At 47.3% G+C, this 21,937-nt stretch overlaps 1 pseudogene across 1 annotated transcript in view; it reads left to right on the plus strand.

Moving 5' to 3' along the window:
* LOC147738081 (uncharacterized) overlaps window positions 1–16,444 on the plus strand; it is a 54,490-nt pseudogene extending 38,046 nt beyond the window's left edge. The window contains exon 2 of the transcript XR_015296415.1: window positions 14,307–16,444. The product of XR_015296415.1 is annotated as an uncharacterized LOC147738081 (transcript). The remainder of the gene's footprint in view (window positions 1–14,306) is intronic.
* Window positions 16,445–21,937: the final 5,493 nt, after the last annotated feature.

Consider the following 21,937-nt stretch of genomic DNA (forward strand, 5'->3'; position numbering starts at 1 on the left):
GAGCGACTCAAGCCCAGGTGCAAGATTTTCTTTGGGCCGTCGGCCCCCGCCGGAGCGCCTTCGGGCGCCGCGGGCCCATCTGGGGTCCTTGCTTTGTGCTACCGGCAGCTCTGGCCCCTGCACCGCCAACAACTTTGTTGCCGGCATTGCAGGACCCCCTTGGGTCCAGGCCTGGATTCCGGTCGACCTCACAACTCCTCCGCCGGCATCGACCCCACCGGCACTGCCTCGGACGACGTCGGCCCCGGTACGGCGCCAGTTCGGTGTTGTTCGATTCCGATGCCGATGGGGGATTTCTATCCCTATGTGCAGTCTCCATCTTTTTGACCTGTTTATCGGGCTATGGTGGAAGGGGAGGACTGGGAGGGGTCTGAGGGCCCTCTCACACAACAGTGTGAGTTGGATTAGGACTGGGCAGAAGAGTTAGGGAATGCCAGTGGTTTTGATCAATCGCCTGACCTTGGCTTCCTCCCTCCTTCTACCGTGGCTATGGAGGAGGGTGCGACTTAGGTGTGGTTCTACGTAGGGTAGCCAAGGACCTCGAACTTCCTACGATGGCCTTGACAACTAACCTCCTCACTGAAGCGTTCCAGCAAGCTCATTGGAGCCTCTACTGCCTTTCAATGAAGCTCTGACAGGCGTTCTTCTGGGCACTTGGTCCTGGCCCACCACAGGCGGGATAGGACCATCCAATGTGTGGATAGGAACGTGGCCAGGCGCAGCCCCCCGGCTCTGGGCAACTCTGCTTTTCTGTCCACCCACCCCACCCCAGAGAACCTACTTATTCAGGCCTTCCCAGAGCGCGTTCCCTACCGCCCCTCCAGATAGGGAATCCAAGAAGCTGGAGCAGTTTAGCAAGAAACTGTTTTCATGTGCCAGCTTAGGGCTGCGATCAGTGAACACTGCATTCCTCTTGTGCCGTTATTCCCACTCTGTGTGGGATAGGGGTGTGCAGGTGCTGCCTCAGTATCCAGAGGAGACCCGAACAGTGTTCTCCCAGGCTGTTGCTGAAGGGAAGGCTGCAGCAAAGTTCGCCATACGGTGTAGACTTGGCACTGCGGACACGCTAGGCAGAGCGATTTCCACGACAGTGACGCTCCATCGCTATGCCTTGCTTCGGTCTACTGGCTTTTCGGGGGATGTCCTAATTTCCCTTATGGATTTACCCTTTGATGGCCGTCGCCTTTTTGGCAACAAAGCAGATAGTGCGCTGGAGCGCTTTAAGAACTCCCGGGCTACGGCCAAGTCCTTGGACCTTTCCACCAGGCGCCCGGCCACTTCTGCTTTCCGGCCATTTTGTGGCCACGGAAGGGACGCCGACACGTTAGTTCAGGCACAGGCCTGCACAGAACCTGCCTCAGCGCGGCCCGGATGTGGTCCCCGCCGAGGCGGTGCAGGGAGCCAGCGGACGGGTCATTCCACCTCCACCTCCGCAGCATCTGCCTCAAAGTCATCCTAATACGACCTTTCAAGCCCATTAAACACCAGTGGGCGGCAGGATTCGCCATCACCTCCCCCACTGGCGCAATATCACTTCGGACAGGTGGGTGCCACAAATTGTCCGAAGGGGTTACTCCCTCCCCTTCAAGACTACCCCTCCAGCCATGCCACCCCAGTACCACTGCATGTCGAGGGATCATTTGGTGCTTCTCCAGCAGGAAGTCACGGCCCCCTTGGCCAAGGGGGCCATCAAGCGTGTTCCTGCGCCAGAAGTAGGTCGTGGTTGTTACTCCCACTAAATTCTGGTGCCCAAGAAGGACAAAGGCATGAGTCCTATCTTGGACCTCGGGAACGTCAACCGCTTCCTCTGAAAAGGAGAAGTTCAAGATGTTGATGCTAGCTCAGGTCCTGTCTGCCCTCGACCCTGGAGAATGGATGGTAGTGTTGGACTTGCAGGACGCTTGTTTCCACATCCCCGTCCTGTCCGCCCACCCGCATTACCTGTGGTTGCCGGTAGGCCAAGAGCACATTCAGTTTACAGTTGTCCCCTTCGGCCTTACCAGCTCCCCTCTGGTGTTCACAAAAGTGATGGCAGTGGTCGCAGCTTATCTGCGCAGATAAGTAGTTCCAGCCTACCCCTATCTCGACGACTAGTAGTTGAAGGTGGTCTCGACCCAAAAAGTCATCTCCCACCTCCAGTCCGGGATATTCAGGCTCTGATTCCGATCTTTCAGCCCCCATCCTGGGTTTCGGTCAGGATGACCCTCCGGCTGCTGGGCCTGATGGCCTCCTGCATCCTGCTAGTGGATCATGCCCGATGGCATATGCGGCCTCTGCAGTGGGACCTGAAGTCCCAGTGGGCACAGCATCAGGGCAACCTGTCCGATCACATCCAGATCTCGAAGGGCACTGCACAACACTTGCAGTGGTGGCTAACGAATCGCCATTGGGTCAATGGCAGATCCCTTCCCGACCGGAGCATACAGTATTGACGAACGCGTCCCTCGTGGGAGAGGCGGAGATCAGAGCCCTCTGGTCTGCGGCAGAGTCCTGGCTCCATATCAACTTTCTGGAGCTTTGGGCAATCCGACTTGCACTGAAAGCATTCCTTCCCTCTGTCTGAGGAAGTGTGGTGCAGGTTTTTACAGACAACACCACCGCCATGTGATACTGCAACAAACGGGGCGGGGTGGGGTCTTGGCCCCGATGTCAGGAGGCTCTCCACCTCTGGACATGGCTGGAACATCAGGGCATGTCCCTGGTGGTTCAACACCTGGCAGGTTCTTTGAACGCCAGGGCGGATGAACTCAGCCACAGATGCATGTTGGATCACGAATGGCGTCTGAACTCAGAAGTGGCGCAAGGTCTCTTTCAGCAGTGGGGAGAGCCTTGGTTAGATTTATTCGCCACCGAAGATAACACGCAATGTCCTCAGTTCTGCGCATTGGAATTTCCAAGGCAGAACTCGCTAGACGACGATTTTCGTTGCGAGTGGAGTTGCGGTCTGTTGTTTTAATTTCCACCTATACCACTTCTGCACATGTTCCCTCCTGTTCCTTTCGTAATGCCTCAGTGGGACTTGAATCTTTTCTTAACATATCTGATGTATGTTCCCTTTGAGCCACTTCACAATTGTCATTTACGTCTCCTTACTTTAAAGACTGCTTCCCTGGTAGCCATCACCTCTGCCAGAAGAGTGAGTGAGCTCCGGGCTCTTTCTTCTACACCACCTTTTCTCTCTGTCCATCCAGACAAAGTTGTTCTAAGGACTCATCCATCTTTTCTGCCAAATGTTGTCACTGCCTTTCACATCGGGCAGACCATCACTTTGCCCACCTTCTTTCCACCTCCGCATCCCTCGAAAGAGGCAGAGAGGCTCCACCATCTGGACCCAAAACGTGCACTCTCAACTCTATCTGAACCGAACACAACTGTTCCGGGTGGATGACCAGCTCTTTGTTGGCTACGTGGGTGCCAAGGAAGGTCGGGCTTTGCACAATTAGACCATCTCTCGGTGGGTCGTTCTGTGCATAAAAGCATGCTATTCTTTGGCTAAAAAAGAGCCTCCTGTGGTGCTGCGTGCCCATTCTACCAGGGCGACGGCAGCCACTACTGCTTTGGGACGGGGAGTCCCTTTGCATGACATCTGTCAGGCAGCTACATGGGCCTCACTGCACACATATACCAAGCACTACTGCCTGGACAGCCAAGTCCGGAGAGACAGCTTCTTTGGCCGTTCTGTTCTCTGGGACTTTCTGCTGTGCTCTTGGTCCGCAGACCCACTACCTGGGTTGGTATTGCTGGGGTATCTATTCTAAGGTAAGGAATCTATCACTCATGTTTTTCTTTCAGATGAACAAGTTACTTACCTTCGGTAACGATATAGCTGCAAGAAACATTAGTTAGTGATGTATTCCTTTCCGCCCCACCCATTCTCCCCGTTATGTAAACTGATTTGCTATGCTATGCTATGCTATGGGCACTTATAATGCGCACAGATGCTCCAGCAATAGAGCGTCCCGGCGCACGACAAGGTAGAACACATCACCGCCAATGCAGAGAGTTAGAAAAGAGGTACAACTAAGGGGCATTAAAATAGGAAGGTTTTTATGGCCTTACGAAACAGAAGAAGGTCCTCCAACAAACGGATCTCTAGGGTCAAGGTCATCCCTTTCAGGTCCCTAGTTTCATTGCATCTGTGGTCAGTTTCTTGCATAGCTCTGCGTTCCTGGCGCGGCATCTAAGTGTCCGCCGCAACGTCATCACGGGGATCACGACGACAGACGCGGAGCAGACCGACGCCATCTCCTGACGCGTAGGGGTACTGCTGACGAAAGCTTTCCGGATCCAATCTGACGCCTAGGGGGGAATTATAAGGTAAGGAATCTATCACAAACTAATGTTTTTTACTGATATATTGTTATCGAAGGTAAGTAACTTGTTCATTAAGTTGCTGCGATGTAAGCAGGCGATGCCTCCACCATGACCGCTTGCTCTATCCAACCGAATTATATCATAGTTAGTAGGTACTACAATGTTTAGAATGGGAGCAGCTGAGTAATTCAGCCACGCTTCAGTCCGCATTACAAGGTCCAAGTCCTGTGCAGGGATGAGTTATGCAATGTCAGCAGAGTGTTTCACTGCCGATCTACAGTTTCAGGAGCATGGATTTGAGCTTTGTGTTTGTGTCAATTGGTGCAGATAGTGTGGTGGTGACTTACGTGAAGTTGTTCTCATTTAATGCTCTAAAGTCTAGAGTTTAGCCTCGGTTCCCGGAATGGATCAGTGGGGATTAATGCAAGTTGGATATGTTGGAGGAGTGTTCTGGATCATAGAATGGTTGGAGAGAATGGATATCCATATCGGATAGGGAGGATCTACATCTGGATGGCCATTAAGGGTCGTTAGGATGAGGAGCGGAAGCCCAACTATGGGGTGAGTGGGTGATGTGGGCCAGAGTCCGATGATTTATGAGAGAAGATGGTCGCAAGGTACACACTTTCGATGAGAGCAAGCAAACATATGTCAATGTTTACGACATATGGTTTTGACTTTTATATTAGTGTGTTCCTAGCTAGTTACAACTTATTCTTATTCCCTTTCCCGCCCAGGCCCTTGATGGTTGTGGCAACTTCTGCTGCTGTTTCCCCTCATTGCATTCCTTTTCCTATTTGATTTGACAGATTGCTGCTGCTGTTTCCCCTCATTGTATTCCTTTTCTGATTTAATTTGACAGATTGCTGTTACAACTGTTTGCTGCTTTACTTGGATTTATTGGGGCTCAGCTGAGTATTATGAACTACTCTTTATGGGCAGTTCTGTAGCTCTAATTGGGTTTTGAAGCTTTATGCTTTTTTGATTTCACACTCTAAGCCTATTCTATTTTGTGGTGGGCAGACTCTAACACCAAACCTTCACCGCAAGACATGGGCAGTATGCTGGTTGTGAAATCTATACTTAGCCTGGACAGTTTCCACAGCACAGTGGCATATCTCTTGGTGAGAGGAGTTCCTGAGTCCAACCATCAGAACAACTCACAACCCCATTGTGTAGTGACCCAGATGGAAACTTAAATCAAACTAATCACTGGTAGTAAGTATGGGATGATAAAACTGCGCTGTAAAACAATGATCATTTCTTTTGACCCTTGGGGAGAGAACACCTAGTCTCATAATACACTAACTAAAATATGATGTAGTGAGAAAGTTATGAATCCTGAAACAAGGAGTTCTGCTCCGAGGTGTGGGTACTGCTGCTTCATCAATTTTTTTGTAGATAGTCAAATAATATCTTACTATGCATTTGTGCCCTTAATTTCCATTATTTTATGGAGGTGGGCGAGGCAGTGAAGGATGCCTGGCTTTTGCTCAGCTCGGAGTTTACTCAGATCCTTGGGCCAAAGCAGGCCCAGCCATTTGTCTGGCTCAGGAGGCCTTCTTTAGGGGTGACAGACCTATATTAAAAATCGTGTTTGACTTTACCACACATGGTGAAGGCAGAGTCGAGATCAAGCAGTTTATTCTCTTCTGCAGTCTGCATTGGCCGTCCTCTTGTTAGTAGTTTACTTGGGCTACTCAGGGTGGCATAAATAGTGCTTCAGGCCCTGGTGACTACTTTAACACCCATGCCCTGGGTACCATTGGGACCATGTACTAGGGACTTATAAGGGGGTTAAAGTCATTGCCAATTGAGGATGCCAATTCACATATAGCAATTTCAACCTGCTCCAGTGCACTTTCAGAGTCCTAACCAACAGTATCTGGAGCAAAACGTATGGGTGTGACCATACAAAAAGGGTACTTCCCTCCAGATGATGACGGAGGCAGTCTTGGGGCCTGCGTCCTCTCTATATTAAAGCACGGATATAACTCTGCCTGGAATTCATGTTTTAAACCAGTCTCCCTGGTTTGTTGTCCTTCCATGCCCTTCGGCAGTCCCACCAGCCACGGATTATTTCTGCATGATTGGCCTTCTGCATCTTCCATGCAGTGTTCGAGGAGTGTTGTCTGCTCATTCAGTCTTTTATGCTCATGTAATGGTGCCTGCCACATCTTGCAGGGAGGAAATGCGCCCCTGTGCCTCCATCGCTCGCGAAGATAAGTTACACAAGTATTGACGAAGGAATGAGACCCCTACCCCATAAATATTGTCTGTCAAGTATTTGTGTTTGTCTTTGATCACCTGGAGTACTGCTGCTGTGGAAACTGTCACTTCCTGTGGTAGTATGGGAGGCCCTGTGCTTCTCCCTCTACGGACCCGCCATGTGCCACTTGTTTGGTGTATTTATCTATCTGTCCCTGCCCCCCTGCAACCTTCCCCTTCACAATATTGGCAATCCAATAGCCAGCATGAGTATTTGCTGTTTGGGCACTCACACGTCCTCAGTCTCTGCCCCAGGGCAATTAGTTGCCTCTGTTGCGGTGCAGGGCTTGATCAATGCCACTCCCCCCACTCCTCACCTCTGTGTCTGTCAGCAAGGATTAGGCCGTCGTTATCCAGCGTCATCGCCTGGTTGGTCCTCTTCCCTTTGAGACTCCCACAGTGGGTCAGAATTGGTGTGAGGGGAAGGCTGCTTCGTGTATATAGGAAGCAAAAGATGAGAGAGGTGCCATCTGTTTGTTCTAATCCAAGTGCTCACTCACTTCACGTTGTGTGCCCGCTCAGAATGTAGATTTCCTAAGTTTAAAGATTTAGAAAGTCTCAAATATTCTGCATTTCATCCCTTGCTTTATCAGCATCCAAGTTAAACACAGTTACAAAAAGACTGCACTTCCCAAAGCCCATTGGAATACATGACTACGGAAAACTGAACCTGGTGCCCTATCATGGCACACTAGGTCTCGTTGTTAATCCTCCTGTGCATGCAGCAAGTCCTCTTCTCTGATAATGATCATTGAAAACAAGATGCGTAGGTTGTTCTGTTTTCAGTTTCCATGGGTTCAAAATGATGGTGTTTTAAAAAAAATCAACAAGAAAAACGAATTGAGGAATACAGGTTACAGGGAGCATGAATGACAAAATTGGTGGCCGTTCGTTTCGAGTCCTGGCGGCGAGCTGGTGGAACTCTCTCCCTCCACAAATCCGGGCCATCGATGACCTCTTTCAGTTTAGACGGGCTATCAAGACCTTTTTATTTGTTTAGCTCATCTTAGGTCTTTTCTCTTTTTGCTGCCCGCTATTAATGCTGTGTTGTGTTTACCTCCTCAAAGCGCCAGGGCGCCCCTTTGCTGGGGCAGCTGTGCGCGGTACAAATAAAAATAACATAACATAACATAACATATATGTGACATATGTAAACCGATCATGGTTGGGCAGCATTGCCATTTACATCAGTCTCAGAGCAAGATCTACTAAGGTAAATGTGGTGATCTGGCTGGACTGTGTCATCAGCCATGTCATATGCCCATGTCACCTGAGTCTAGAATGTGCAATGCTTTACCTGCCTGAGACATTCTATGTATCTTCAGTTACTCAGGACCTGCTACAGCTGTGACCAATAAATACTTCACTTGATATATCCAGCCTTTGGTGATCCTTTCATCATTACAGTAAAGTATGATCACAAGGCAAGGAGGACGGTGAGGACTACAAAACATGCCAATCCTAATAGCAGACAGTGCGTCAATAAAATAATAAATTATAAGGAAGTAGGTGTAAGGGGGATGCTGCAGGGAACACATATGGGTAGATCAACAGGGGCACAGAGATCAGATGAACAGGATGATATACATCATACTTAGGTACAATTGTACAGAAGTGATGCATTCATGAGGTCCCGGACATAGTCCCTTCATTGTGGTTGAATATCGTTTTTGGCTTCTATGCTAAGATATACATATCACAGTTCCCTCACATCCACTCTCCCCACTCCTCCAGTGAGTAGCATGTGTAGTGTGTTGGCCTCTGGTCCTGCACAGTGCAGGAGAGTATGCAGCTGCCTCTTGGTGTCCAGCACAGAGCCTGCTTTCCAAGACATTTCTATTTGGCGCTTGAAAAGTGGGAAACGACCTTTACATTGCGGTCATTACACCGTGATGCCATTACAACGTGGTCGTTACAACGACTGCGTTGTTACCACACAATGCCATTACAAGGCAGGTCATTACAACGACTTGCAGTAGATGGCGCTCTAACAAAAGGAATAGTATAGTTTACTATTCCAACACCTTCCCTACTGTTACGTAGACTGGAGTTGGAGTAGTAAATTATACATTTCTAATGTTAGCGCGCCATCTACTGCAAGCCGATGTAATGACTTGCATAGTAATGGCATTGCGTGGCAACAAAACGGTTGTTGTAACGACCGTGTTGTAATGCCACGCGATGTAATGACTCGTTAACGAGTCATATTCTTAAAAAGTACTTATGCAAGGTCTGTAAACTGGTGTAAGTATTTGCCCCCTCTTTACTTTAGGTCAAAGGCCTAGCAGTCAGGATTCAGGAGTAGGTGACCATGTATGGTCTGCGAGTTCCGCTATAGTGGCTGTAACTTCAAGCCATACCACCTGTAGTCATGGCTTGAGGTACTCCCACACCATATGTTAGAAGCTGGCATCATGATTCGTTATGATGGATATTGATACCCACCCATTCGCGCACTGTTCACTTGGTGCTACGCACCTTTTTATTTTTACGTTTTTAAACACAATTTAAACCAACAGTATGTCTTATTTTTTACTTAAGTTTTAAATTTGTGCTCATGTTCACCTCATCATGTAAACTATAGTTTTGTTATTCACAATTTTCATAACAACTTGCTTTTGAATACATTATTTCAATGCATATTTCATTTCTTCAAATTTTTCAACATTTTCAATATTGTACATGACTCATATAATCAATGTTCCTTGGTTGAGCCCAATGCATTTCAGCACTATTGGAGTGCCTTCATCAGGGGAAATTCTGCAGAAAATAAAATTAAAAAACATGGTGTAAGTGTGTTGACTATATTAGTTCTTGGGGGTTCACTTAGTTAAAAATATATTAGCTAGCGTACCTTAATGTTGCTGGTATGTGACGTATGAATGCAATGCTCCGCCTTGAACACAATGCTTCTGGTAAAACAAAATTCAAACATCTCTTTAATTGACCAGGTATAATGTGTTAAACTTATTTTGAATAGCCAACCACTCAATAGCCAACGTACCTTCTGCTATTGTGCCAATAATTTCTGAAACAACAACCGGGAAATGCCTTAACACCTTATTGTTATTAACTTATTTTGAATAGCCAGCCACTCAATGGGCAACGTACCTTATGTTAATGTGCCAAAAATCTCTGAAACAACAAACGGAAAAATGCCTTAGCACCGTATTGTTATAAATTATGAGCTTTAATCAACTCTCGACAAAAAGCCGACTTTACCTTATCTTCCGTTTCCAACTCGTATCTGAGGAAACCAGAACAAACAATAATAACCGTCAGTTACCCTTCATCTCTAGGTGCTACCAAGTTCATTACTCTGAATAACCGCGTTACGCATACTGCTCATACCTGTTAAAGCCTTCTTCCGTCCTCAACAAAAAACGCAACCTAGTTAGTTGTTTTCACATCAGCGTGTGTCGAGAATAACTGAGTTTAAAATCACTCCGCAAAACTCCGGGACAACTCCGTGATGGTGGAAATAAAAGTCGGACTATCTGTTGGTATCTCTCTGTTCACCACGCTCCGTTAGGCGCCATCTTAGAGTGGTCCTAATTCTGCTGCCATTAATGAAACCCGCTACAACAATTTGTTATTACAGGATTCAGAAACTCGTGCTGCCTTTCCAGATATTAGTTATAATTCCTGGATATTATTTGTAAAAAACTAAGCGTTCCGGATAATATAAAGTTATCAACACTCTAAAGAGATCAAACACTCGTTCTGTTGTGTGGTTAACTGTTTCTAACACTATCATGATTGATCATGAATGTTATACAGCTGGCTGCTTGACTTATTGTATAATCTAGTGATAGCCTGTGAAACAGAAGGAATCTGTATGTGTTTTTTAAGTGTATAACGTTGTTGTCAGGTTACCTCATGTTATTATATACATACAGTTGATAGCAGGTTTGTCCAAGATATTACATTATGGTCACATTGACATTTGGTTAATGAGTTTAAAAATCAGAAAATCACGTTGAGTTATGCCTCCCTGACCTCAATTGCTATTCAGTTCATCTACTGACCCTACAGAAAGCACGCTAAATAATATTTATCATTAAGGCCTATTGGTACCATGGTATTAAGATATTTGATCCAAAAAAGTTCACGCTGCAATAGTTTTTGATGGTTGTTAACTCCTTGTTTTAAGGGTACCTGTTCCAAAACTAGGAATCTAAGTTGAGAGATACTGTGTTTCTCTTGTGTTCAATGGTGTACCAATGGTGAAGTTAGGGAGTTGTTGCGAATTCGGCTTTTATGTTCTGATATTCGAACTTTTATTTTCCGTTCCGTCTTCCCGATGTAATCTTTCCGCACGGACACTTAATCCCGTACACAACGTTCTGTGAATTACAGTCACTGGTATGTTTTAACTGGATCAGTTTTCCTGAGGTTGGGTGAGTGCATGAACTTCCTGTTATTACGTTGTTGCAATTAATGCAATTGAGACAGCGTGTTGTTCCTTTGTTTATTGTCGTTGATGATGGCTGTTGTTTGAATTTCAATTTTTCTTTTAAATTCAATCCTCTGGTGTATGCATGTAATGGAGGCTCTTTAAATAATCCATTAAAGTCTTGCTCCATAGATAATAGTTCCCATCTTTTGTTGATGATGTATCTGATTCTGTGTGATTGGGTTGTGTATTTTGTTACAAATACCATTCTGTTTTGTTGATTTTTTGTCCGTGGTTTCAACAATTCTGTTCTGTTCATTAATGAGACCTTTTGTATTTGCTCTTGAAGTATGGCCTTTGGGTATCCTCTCTCCTCATATTTTTGGACTTGTCTTTCCAAGGTGTTTTCACACGTTTGTGTATTGGAACATATACGTTTGATCCGAATAAATTGTGATAGCGGTAAATTCCTTATTAGACTCCTTGGGTGAAAGCTGGTGTAACTGAGTGCACTGTTTCGGTCTGTGGACTTTGTGTACAGTTCCGTGTCAAATCCATTATCTGTCTTAGTTATCCTGACGTCCAGGAAATCAATTACTTCTTTGCTTATTTTGTATATGAATTGTATTCTTGCCTCAACTTGGTTGAGAGTTCTGATTAGGTGTTCCAATGATTCCTGAGTGTCGTCCCAAATTAAGAAGATATCATCGATGAAGCGGCAATATAACTTCACATGTATCCATTCTCTCAAATTCATCACGTATGGTGCCTCAAATTGGGCCATGTAAGTGTTTCTTCTTGAATTTCTGCATGTGGTGCTTCCTGAGGTTCTAGAGTCACCAGGCATCTCCAGTTTTTGTGCAATGTACCTCGGGGTGTTGGAGTGTATGGCTTTGTGTGTCCTGCAGGCAATTTAAAAATGTATATGTGCCTCGTAAGGGAGCCAGTTTAGTGATTTCAAAAACGGTGTGATGTGGTTATTTCATTCAGATCCAGTAATAAGCCTTGCAGCTGAGTTAAGGGAGGCATTAAGGGGGGTACTTTGACCTAGGAAGGCCGCAAAGGGTTACATTTCCACAGTCCAGCCTGGAAAACACTAGGGCTTGAGCAACTGACTTGAAGTCATCAAATGCTGATGACAGGTCAAGGACGCTTAAAAGGCAGGATTAAATTTGATCAAGCATTGTGTAACACATCGTCAGCTATGTGAGTCATGGCTGATTCAGTGCTGCGTCCCAGAAGGAATCCAGATTGGTATTGATTTAAGAGTTGAAATTGCTCTGTGTTTGCATAGCTGGGTATGGGCACATTTCTAGAGGAGCTTTGAAAGAGTTGGGATGCTAGAGATAGGGCGGAAGTTATGTAGATCAGTGTGGTCTGCTGTGGGTTTTTTCAGAACGGCGGTTATCTGTCCAGACTTGAGGTAGTCTGTTATGCTGCCTTGAATTAATGAATCATTTACTATTTTGGTCCAGAGTGGGAGAAGAGAGGTTTTAATCTCAATTAAGAGATTTGAAGGAAGCGGATCGCTGAAGTGCTTTGAAGGTTTAAGTGTTGACAGGATTTTTAGTATGGTTGTTTCATCAAAGGATTTGAATGAACACCATGCAGCAATATTTTTGGGGGTGTGTGTAGGACGCTCAGGCCACACAGGTGAGAGGGGACTGACGTGTGAAAGCATCGGGGGGAGATCCAATGCAGTCTTTAAGTCACTTTCAATTTTGTTCGTCTTTCCCAGGAAGAAGGCGGCAAGTTCTTCGCAGTTAGGCTGCAGATAAGACCCAGAAAGGAGGTTGGGTTTCCTGTTAGATTGCAATTTAACGAGTTCAAACAGTTTTTAGGTCGATTCCTGGCATTGTTTATCAGTTTCCTAAGGAAGTTTGCTTTTGAGCTATGCATGTGTTTGTTGTAAATGATTCTTAGAGATCTCAGGTGCTGGAGGTGTTCGAGCAAGGAAGAGAATCTCCATGACACTTCGCTCAATCTTAGATTGCATCTTTCAGCGTTTAGACTACCACTGTACCAAGATGAGAGTAACATTGTGTGCTTGCTTCACACAGAGAAAGGTAATCCATGGCTAAGGGCACCAAATTTTCAGAGTGGAAAGAGGGGAGGGACCGGGGTACTCAATGCTCACGTGGGGGGAAGCTGAGGGGATAGGAGGAGAAGGGGGTATGGTCAGATGAAGGAAGGAAGGAAGGAAGGAAGGAAGGAAGGAAGGGATGGGGCAAATCATGGGGTGGCTGGAGGAAAGTTGGATGACTCCGTTCTACAAAGACAGCCCATTAAACAGCAGCATAATGACAGAAGATGTCAAGAGAGAAGGTACTCTTTCTGTTTTAGGCTTCCCAGCGTTATATGCATGTGATTACTAGGTGGAAAACTAAAAATCCTCAGGAGAGGGCTCATCTGCGAATATAAAAAGGGGAAGTTGAAATACATTAGGTCAAACTAGATTATGCAATTAGGAAGACAGAATCCAGATTAGAGGGATAGGGGGGATAGAATGAACAGTGGCCTAGGATGCACTTGGAAATTCGATAGACCGAGCCAGTCTGGAAATCTAAGCAGAATTAGTAAACAACATCATTCTAAGATGGCCGCCACCGTGGAAATACTTTGAAGCTATAGAACATGATAGTCCTTCTTTCATGTACATAAGAAGGACATGCAAAGTCCTATGTCGATATCTATATTCCTAGAGTCTTAGAGGCGCCGCCATTTTAGATTGGGAAGGGACTTTATATGGGGAGAGAATTGATACATGATGCAGTGCCTACAAGGCCCCGATAGAGCCCCTTTATGCCACAAGGGCCCCAAACACAATCAGCGCACAAAAGGCCCCCATTAACCAGGCCTTGAGACAACAGCCAGGGGAATCCTCCTGAAAAAAGAGTTAGGATTTAGTAGTGAATGGAGCCAGGCACCTCCGTGAACAATAAGATTTGATGTATGGCACAACTTCCTTTTGCCCACCTTGCTGTCTTGAGTGTTCCTGATCCATCTTTTACTCCAAGAGCTGTTCTTGTTTTAACAAAACTTTGACCATATGCATCTACCTAAATCTGTAACTAGTATATGTGTGCTATGCGAGTGCCCTTTTTTGCAAAGTTACTCTATGAACACCTTTGCTGAAATAAATAAGTTTGTGGCATGTTCAAAGAAACTTTTATGCAAATATCTCTGTATGGCTAAATGTGTCTTAAATATGTCTTGATAAGTTTCAACAATAGCAATAAATTAGATGCTTTTACAATCAACTAAAAATTGTATATGCACATTCCGGTATTTTCCATATGAGTAATTTAAATCTCTTTACATCCAACAGAAAACAATCCTTGAATGCACAAAATGTTTAGGAATAATGAAGATAATACTGTAAATCTACAAAAGCAAAGTCCGAAACATTGAGTTTCAGTATTCAGGAAAACATAAGAGCCCTCAGAGGCAGCCGAACCTGAACATAAACTGACAGATCTTGGAAGTACCGTCAAGGGCAATTCGGTGGTTCTACGAGTCTCAGCTGTGCAACTCTGTGCCTTAAGATGAAGAAATGACCTCTAGAAAATGAAGGCAACACTGATCAACCACTTCTTGTGTAAACATATCCAATACCAGCTCTGATCATGAGGTGGTTACTGCAGTACTCTGCTTCCTAAAGTGATATCAGACCACCAGTCAGAGCTAGAGGTGTATTTTAAACTCTTTCAGGCCATTCCACAGCAATCAGCGAAAAGCACAGTTAAATGAAAGTTAAAGGAAATGGGGGTTCTGCTATATAAAACACAGAGTATATTTACCAAGCCTAAAACTGCATCAGAGAACACACACAGGGGAAATGTCATACAAATGCAATGAATATCTGAAGAGCTTCAGCAAACACACACAGGGGAAAAACCAGATGATTGCAGTGAATGTGGAAGTAGTTTTACGGAATCATCTAAAGTCATGAGTCATCAGCGAACACAAACTGGGGAAAAACCATATCCTTGCAGTGAATGTCTGAAGAGCTTCAGTCTATTATCAGACCTAAAACGGCATCAGAGAACACACACTGGAGAAACACCATATCCTTGCAGTGAATGTCTGAAGAGCTTCAGTCTATTATCAGACCTAAAACGGCATCAGAGAACACACACTGGAGAAAAACCATATCCTTGCAGTGAATGTCTGAAGAGCTTCAGTCTATTATCAGACCTAAAACGACATCATAGAACACACACTGGAGAAACACCATATCCTTGCAGTGTATGTCTGAAGCGCTTTAATCAATTATCACACCTAAAACAGCATCAGAGAACACACACCGGAGAAAAACCATATCCTTGCAGTGAATGTCTGAAGCGCTTTAATCGATTATCACACCTAAAACGTCATCAGAGAACACACACTGGAGTAAAACCATATCATTGCAGTGAATGTCTGAAGAGCTTTAGTCAATTAACAAACTTAAAACAGCATCAGAGAACACACACAGAGTAAAAACCATATCATTGCAGTGAATGTGGAAGTAGTTTTAGTTCCTCTTCAGTATTAATGCATCATCACCAAACACACACAGGTGAAAAACCATATCATTGCAGTGAATGTCAGAAGAGTTTTTATAACTTATGGCAGCTAAAGCAGCATCAGAAAACACACACTGGGGAAAAACCATACCATTGCAGTGAATGTGGAAGTAGTTTTAGTGACTCATCAACATTAAAGGTACATCATCGACAACACACTGGTGAAAAACCATACCACTGCAGTGAATGTGGACGTAGTTTTAGTTCCTCCTCAGGATTAAAGTATCATCAACAAACACACACAGGGGAAAAACCATATAATTGCAGTGAATGTCTGAAGAGTTTTTATAAATTATCGCACCTAAAGCGGCATCAGAAAACACACACTGGGGAAAAACCATATCCTTGCAGTGAATGTCTGAAGCGCTTTAATCGATTATCACACCTAAAACGTCATCAGAGAACACACACTGGAGTAAAACCATATCATTGCAGTGCATGTCTGAAGAGCTTTAGTCAATTAACAAACTTAAAACAGCATCAGAGAACACACACAGAGGAAATACCATATCATTGCAGTGAATGTGGAAGTAGTTTTAGTTCCTCCTCAGGATTAAAGTATCATCAACAAACACACACAGGGGAAAAACCATATAATTGCTGTGAATGTCTGAAGAGTTTTTATAAATTATCGCACCTAAAGCGGCATCAGAAAACACACACTGGGGAAAAACCATTCCAGTGCAAAGAATGTGAGAAGAGATTTTGTCGCTTATCAGACCTACATAGACATCAGCGAACACACACTGGAGAAAAACCATACCATTGCAGTGAATGTGGAAGTAGCCTTCGTGATACTTCAATATTAAGGATTCATCAGCGAAGACACACAGGAGAAAAACCATATCATGGCAGTGAACGTGAAAAAAGCTCTTGTCAGTCTTCAAACCTAAAATAAAATCAGCGAGCACTCCATCACCATCAATGAACATGTCTATTCTGTGCTATTGTTTATTTCCCTACAGCTAGGAAAAACATGAAATATCACGAAACCCATTGGGAGACTAGCACAAAGTGGACTAAAAGTAAAGAAACATTGTTGGTTTTTATTCTGTGAGAGAGTTTTAACGAAAGAAATACAAGAACACCGGACCATGCAACACCATGAACAATGCTTGGACTAACAAGTCTATTTTCAGCTAATTTTAAAACATATAAACCCAACACACTCAAAACAATTTAACAAGCACAAAATGAGGTCTCCTGAGCTGGCTGTGGTTTTTGTCATTTTATGCATCATTAATTGTTCTGTGACAGTGGCCAGAGAACTGTGTAGAAAAGCAAAAGTGAAAGCAGGAGAATGTGAGCTGCAGCTCTCTGGGTTAACCCTCGCAGTGCATGACATTTACCTCTGAAGCTCTGATGTAGAACTAATGAGGACACAAATTCTTCGGCCATGAAAATAATGATTACGTTTTAACTGTGAAACTATGTGACAACAATTACATTGATGTTACTCTTTTGGTCTGTCCTTACGATGTAGCAACTGTTGTACAATTATGTTAAAAATTAGACAGTGCATCTATATAGAAATAGGCACTGGATGAATGTGGAAGTATGCCTGTATATCTTCAGTAGGTACCATGGACCAACTATGGGCTGAATATTGATCATCTCCGTCGCAATTGCATTGCAAATGCTTTTTTAGGTCTCGCACCTGCGATACAGTGCGAAAGCCCTGTCGCAGCGCGAGACCTATAGCTGTCGGCTCTGTTTACAAGGAGCCAAAAGGGAGACAAGAGATGGGCATGCGCAGTCTCAGGAATCGGATCAGGTCGCGCGCGCGTTCACCGTCTCCTGTCTCCCTTGAAAGCCTCCAACACACACAGTCACACCCCCCCTGCTTTCGCACACGCATGCGCACACACACTCACAAGCGCACACACAGAGAGACACGAGCGCACATACACGCACGCACACATAGAGACACACACCACAACCCCCCACCCCACCCCCTGGTGCCGCAATGTGAGATAGGGGATGGGCACGTGCAGGAGAATCGCCCATGTGAGCGCGCACGTTCACCCAAACGCCGTGCACATCTCCTGTCCCACATTGGTAGATAACACACAGACACACTTGCGCGCATGCACACACACACACCCTCCCCCCTCTCTCCCCTTACCTCACGGTGCTCTTATCTTTGCATCACCTGGCACACACGGGGGTTCCTTTGTTCATGGGAGCTCCGCAGGGCACTCCAGCTCCTCTGCCAGCACGACGCGGGGCTCTCCCCTTAGGTATGGGAGCCCCGCAGTGCCATCCACTGGTCTTCACCCGGGCCCCCTCCTGGGACCCAGGACTTCAGCTGCCGCACTTCGCTTTGGCACCGGGGCTCCCTTTTCATTACAAATAGCGCGCATGCGCGGGCAGCCCCCGCCCTCTCAGTCACAGCCCGGATACTGAGCTGCTTTCTGTTTAGCTGTCAGTGATCCGGTCCCCAAGGTATGTCGGGGCACTTGGGAGCACGGTAAATGATATATTTCTCATTTACTCCGGCAATAAATAGCCCGGGCCTGTTGTGGAGTGGTGTGGCTCACTGGTTAGAGGCGGCAGACCCGGAAGCAGAGAACGGCTAGGGACCAGGGTTCAATTCCCGACGCGGCAGGGTCGTGGACCAGGGTCAGCGGACTCGATAATTCTCGCCTCGGTGCCTACTATAACCAGGGATCACACTCGGCAACTCTGGGCATTAGCTTGCCTCATCTCTACAACGGCCCCCCACATTCGCCGGGGATGCCTGGTTTCACCTTGGAGATACCCAGTAGGGACCATCTCACAGGGATAGCCAGGACGGGTTCCCCAGCGATCTACAGCGCCACGACGCCTCAAGGCAGCAGTGCGCTTTACAAGAACACATACATTACATTACATTACATTTTCATCGCAGCCAGCCCTGGGGACTCCCCGGTAAACGAGCGCCAGGTAACTGCGCTGTAATTACAGGTTTGTGCGGATTACTTGGTAAGCGACAAAAACAAGTCTCGAAAAGTATTTGCATGAGACAGCGAATCCCTGCGGAAGGTGGAAAGAGTGCTGGTCGAGGATGTTTGTCAAGGTGAGGAATCAGGGCAGAAGGTCAGCTGCACAAGTGCTGTTCACAAGCAGCAGACAGGCCCGGTTCGCTGAGGGCTTCTGAGCAACCCTTTGGGCTGGGGGCGTATTCACAAATTAAGCAATGGGCGCTATACATGTGTTAATTATAAAAACATTTCTCCAGAACCTTGTTCCATTCTCTGACACTTTAGTGACTATGGCATGAGCGCACACTAGGAGCTACGCAACCCCCTGCCCACACCCACACGACTCCAATCCTCATTGTAAACAGTGCTCCCGATGTCTCAAGGGGACTCCCCTCCCTCATCCCGGGCCCTCAGTCAGCCCAGGGGTTAAACCCTCAAATAACCATTACTGTCAGCTCAACCTCTCACACCCTCACCCCTCCATCGCCCCCAGGTCCTTCCACCCCTATAGTGCCGTGCTCAGCAGTATGGACATGTAGCGCCCCCTCTCCCCTCCACCCCTGCGCGCTTTCCTCCATCACCCCCAGGTGCCCCGCTCACTCACCATCAGCTCAGGCTCTCACCCTTCTACTCATTGCCCCCCCCACCACCTCCAGGTCCTTCCACCCCATTGCGCCTCGCTCAACACAAGGGCCACGTAGCGCCCCCTCCACCCCAGCGCGCACTCCTCCATCACCCCCAGGTCTCTGCTCACCATCAGCTCAGGGTCTCACTTACTGATAATGTGTATGATGATACTATACTATTCACATAAACGAACCGGTGGTAGATGACCCGGTGCTTCTCTGGGAGGCTTTCAAAGCCACTATAAGGGGGGTCTGTATTACAACTACCATTGGCATACTAAAAGACATCCGACACCAGATAAAACGACGTTAAAACGCATGAGAGAGCTTGAGACAGAGTTTGAAGCTACACAGGATACCGTCTTGCTAGCTGAAGGCAAGAGTCACTCGGCTGTGCTACGGATCCAATCGGATGATGGCAAAATACACACACAGGCTGAGGGCATATTGCATAGCTTTGTAGACACATATTCCTCAGTATACAAATCGCAACCGACTGCACCAGGGGACGAAATTCTCCAATATCTAGATGATGTAGCAATAGGGTGGCTATCGGACGGACATAGGGAGTACTTAGCGATGCCAATCTCAGTGGAAGAAGTCACTGATGTAATTAAGACCCTTCCCAACGGTAAAGCGCCTGGCCCAGATGGCTACACCAATGAATTCTACAAGCAGGGCGCTAGAGGGCGCACTGCAGAATGGCCGCACTGTCGTGAGGCTCCTGCTGCCCGGAGCTATTATCCGCCTAGGGATCCTGATTACCATCGCTGCGCCCTGATCTGACCCTATAGATCTACTGGGATACCGACTGGCCACCCACGGTCCAACTCCTGGTCCATTCGGAGGTTGCTGGCCGAAGTTACGAGGGCTCCAAGTTTCCCCGACTTGCGCTCTGGAGGTCGGGTGTTTCGTAGCCCGGCGTTATCATTCACGCTAGCCCGCGGCTCTGCACGTGGGGTGTAGGCCCTGCTCTGCCTCTCTCCACCGGGCCTGCTTGCTGGCCGGGCATGCTGCTGAATGCTCCCCTGTCCTTGAACTGATTTCTCGGCTCCCACATCTGCCTGCCCAGAAACTATTGCTTACGGAGGCACAGTGGATCATCGTCTGGTCGCCTGGAGAACAACCCCTTTGGCCTGGGAGCGGAGACGGCCATTTTTCTTCGCTGGGAGTGGCGGGGCGTACATGCCTGCTCGTGCCCCCGTGTTTCGGCGTTTGGCCGAGAACTTGGGCCGGCCCGCAGCCTAACTCTTCTTGACTTTGGTGCCCCGCTGTGCTGCTAGCGCTTTATTATGGGGAAGCCGGACACTAAACAATCTAAGTTGTCCTTTGACTCTGGAGTGGCTAGGAGGGGAACGCGACTGCTCCAGGATGCTGGGACTTCGCGGTCTCCCCCCCCGCCTGTCGCTGATACTGTGCCGCAGCCACCAACTCCGGACTTTCACCAGATGATGCAGGAGATGAGGCAGGGGTTTGCCACGATAGTGGACAAGGTGGACAAGATATCGTCGCGCATGGATGCGGTGGTCCAGAAGCTAGACGTGCACGAGGAACGCCTGACAACGGCGGAACAGCGCATCTCGGACCACGACGACACGGCTGCCACTCATACCACCCAGCTGGCGAGAATGGATAATATATTGCGGGTAATTGCCGCTAAGAATGAGGAGTTGGAGGCGAGGAGTAGGCGCAATAACGTTCGTATTGTAGGTGTGCCGGAGTCAACGAATGTTGGAAAGATAGAAACTTATGTGGAGAGACTTCTGGTGGGCGCCATTGGGGCGGATGCTTTCTCGTCCCAGTTCATCGACGAGAGAGCGCACCGGTCACTGGGGCCTCGGCCGGCCTCTGGAGCCGCACCGCGCCCCATCATTGCGCGTCTTTTAAACTATCGTGACCGGGACGCTGCCCTCCAGGCTGCCCGCACCAATCGGGCCCTCTCCTTTGATGGGGTGTCTTTCACATGTACCCCGACTTCACGCCGATGGTGCAGGACCAGCGTCGTAAGTTCCTGGGGGTGAAAAGAAACTTCAGGAACTGCAAGTCGACTACGCTTTGCTTTACCCTGCCAAGCTTAGAGTGACGCACCAGGCTAAGCAACACTTTTTCACTAACCCACAGCATGCTGAGGATTTTGCAAAGCGCCTCAAGCGCGATCGAGCGGCTGCAGATCGAGGAGGCGATCGAGACCCTGAGGGTGAACATTCGGCGGCTGAGGAGGAGGTCGCCCGATTGGGGTGACTTTGTTCTTTTTTTTGTATTGAGACATTATAGACGTATGTCTTTTGCATTGACTTCCTTAACAGCACTGGAGGCCTAACTGCCATCCTCTTTTTTGAGGCGGGGGCCTTATCTTGCCTGATTGCAATTGTATGTATGGGTGGCGTTTCTTGGGGTCGGTATGGAACCGCAGGATGGTGCTATTTGGTTTCGCGCTCTGGGCACCCACCCCCCCGCGCTGCGCCTGGGGCCATTTGGGACTCGTTGGCTCGGACACTGGCGTGGTGTGTGGGAGTGGTGTCGTGCACCTCTAGAGGGTTCCCCGGAGGGTGTACCCCACTTGTACCTTTCGTTTGGATTCTAGTCCTTTGTTGGTTGACTGGATGTGTGTTGGGGAACAGGGGGGGGTGGGGGTGTGCATGGCCTGATAGTTGGGGTGTCATCAGGTGGGTGGGTGGGGTGGGGATGATGCTGACGACACGTGCTCGCCCAGGCCTCATGGGTCCTTGCGTGGATTGCTATTGCTGTCTGTGTGTACAGGCGCGGCTCCGAGCCCGCTGCTTCGGCTGTTCCATGTTTATT

Source organism: Lissotriton vulgaris, chromosome 1_1 (genome assembly GCF_964263255.1).
Source record: "Lissotriton vulgaris chromosome 1_1, aLisVul1.2, whole genome shotgun sequence".
NCBI lineage: Eukaryota > Metazoa > Chordata > Amphibia > Caudata > Salamandridae > Lissotriton > Lissotriton vulgaris.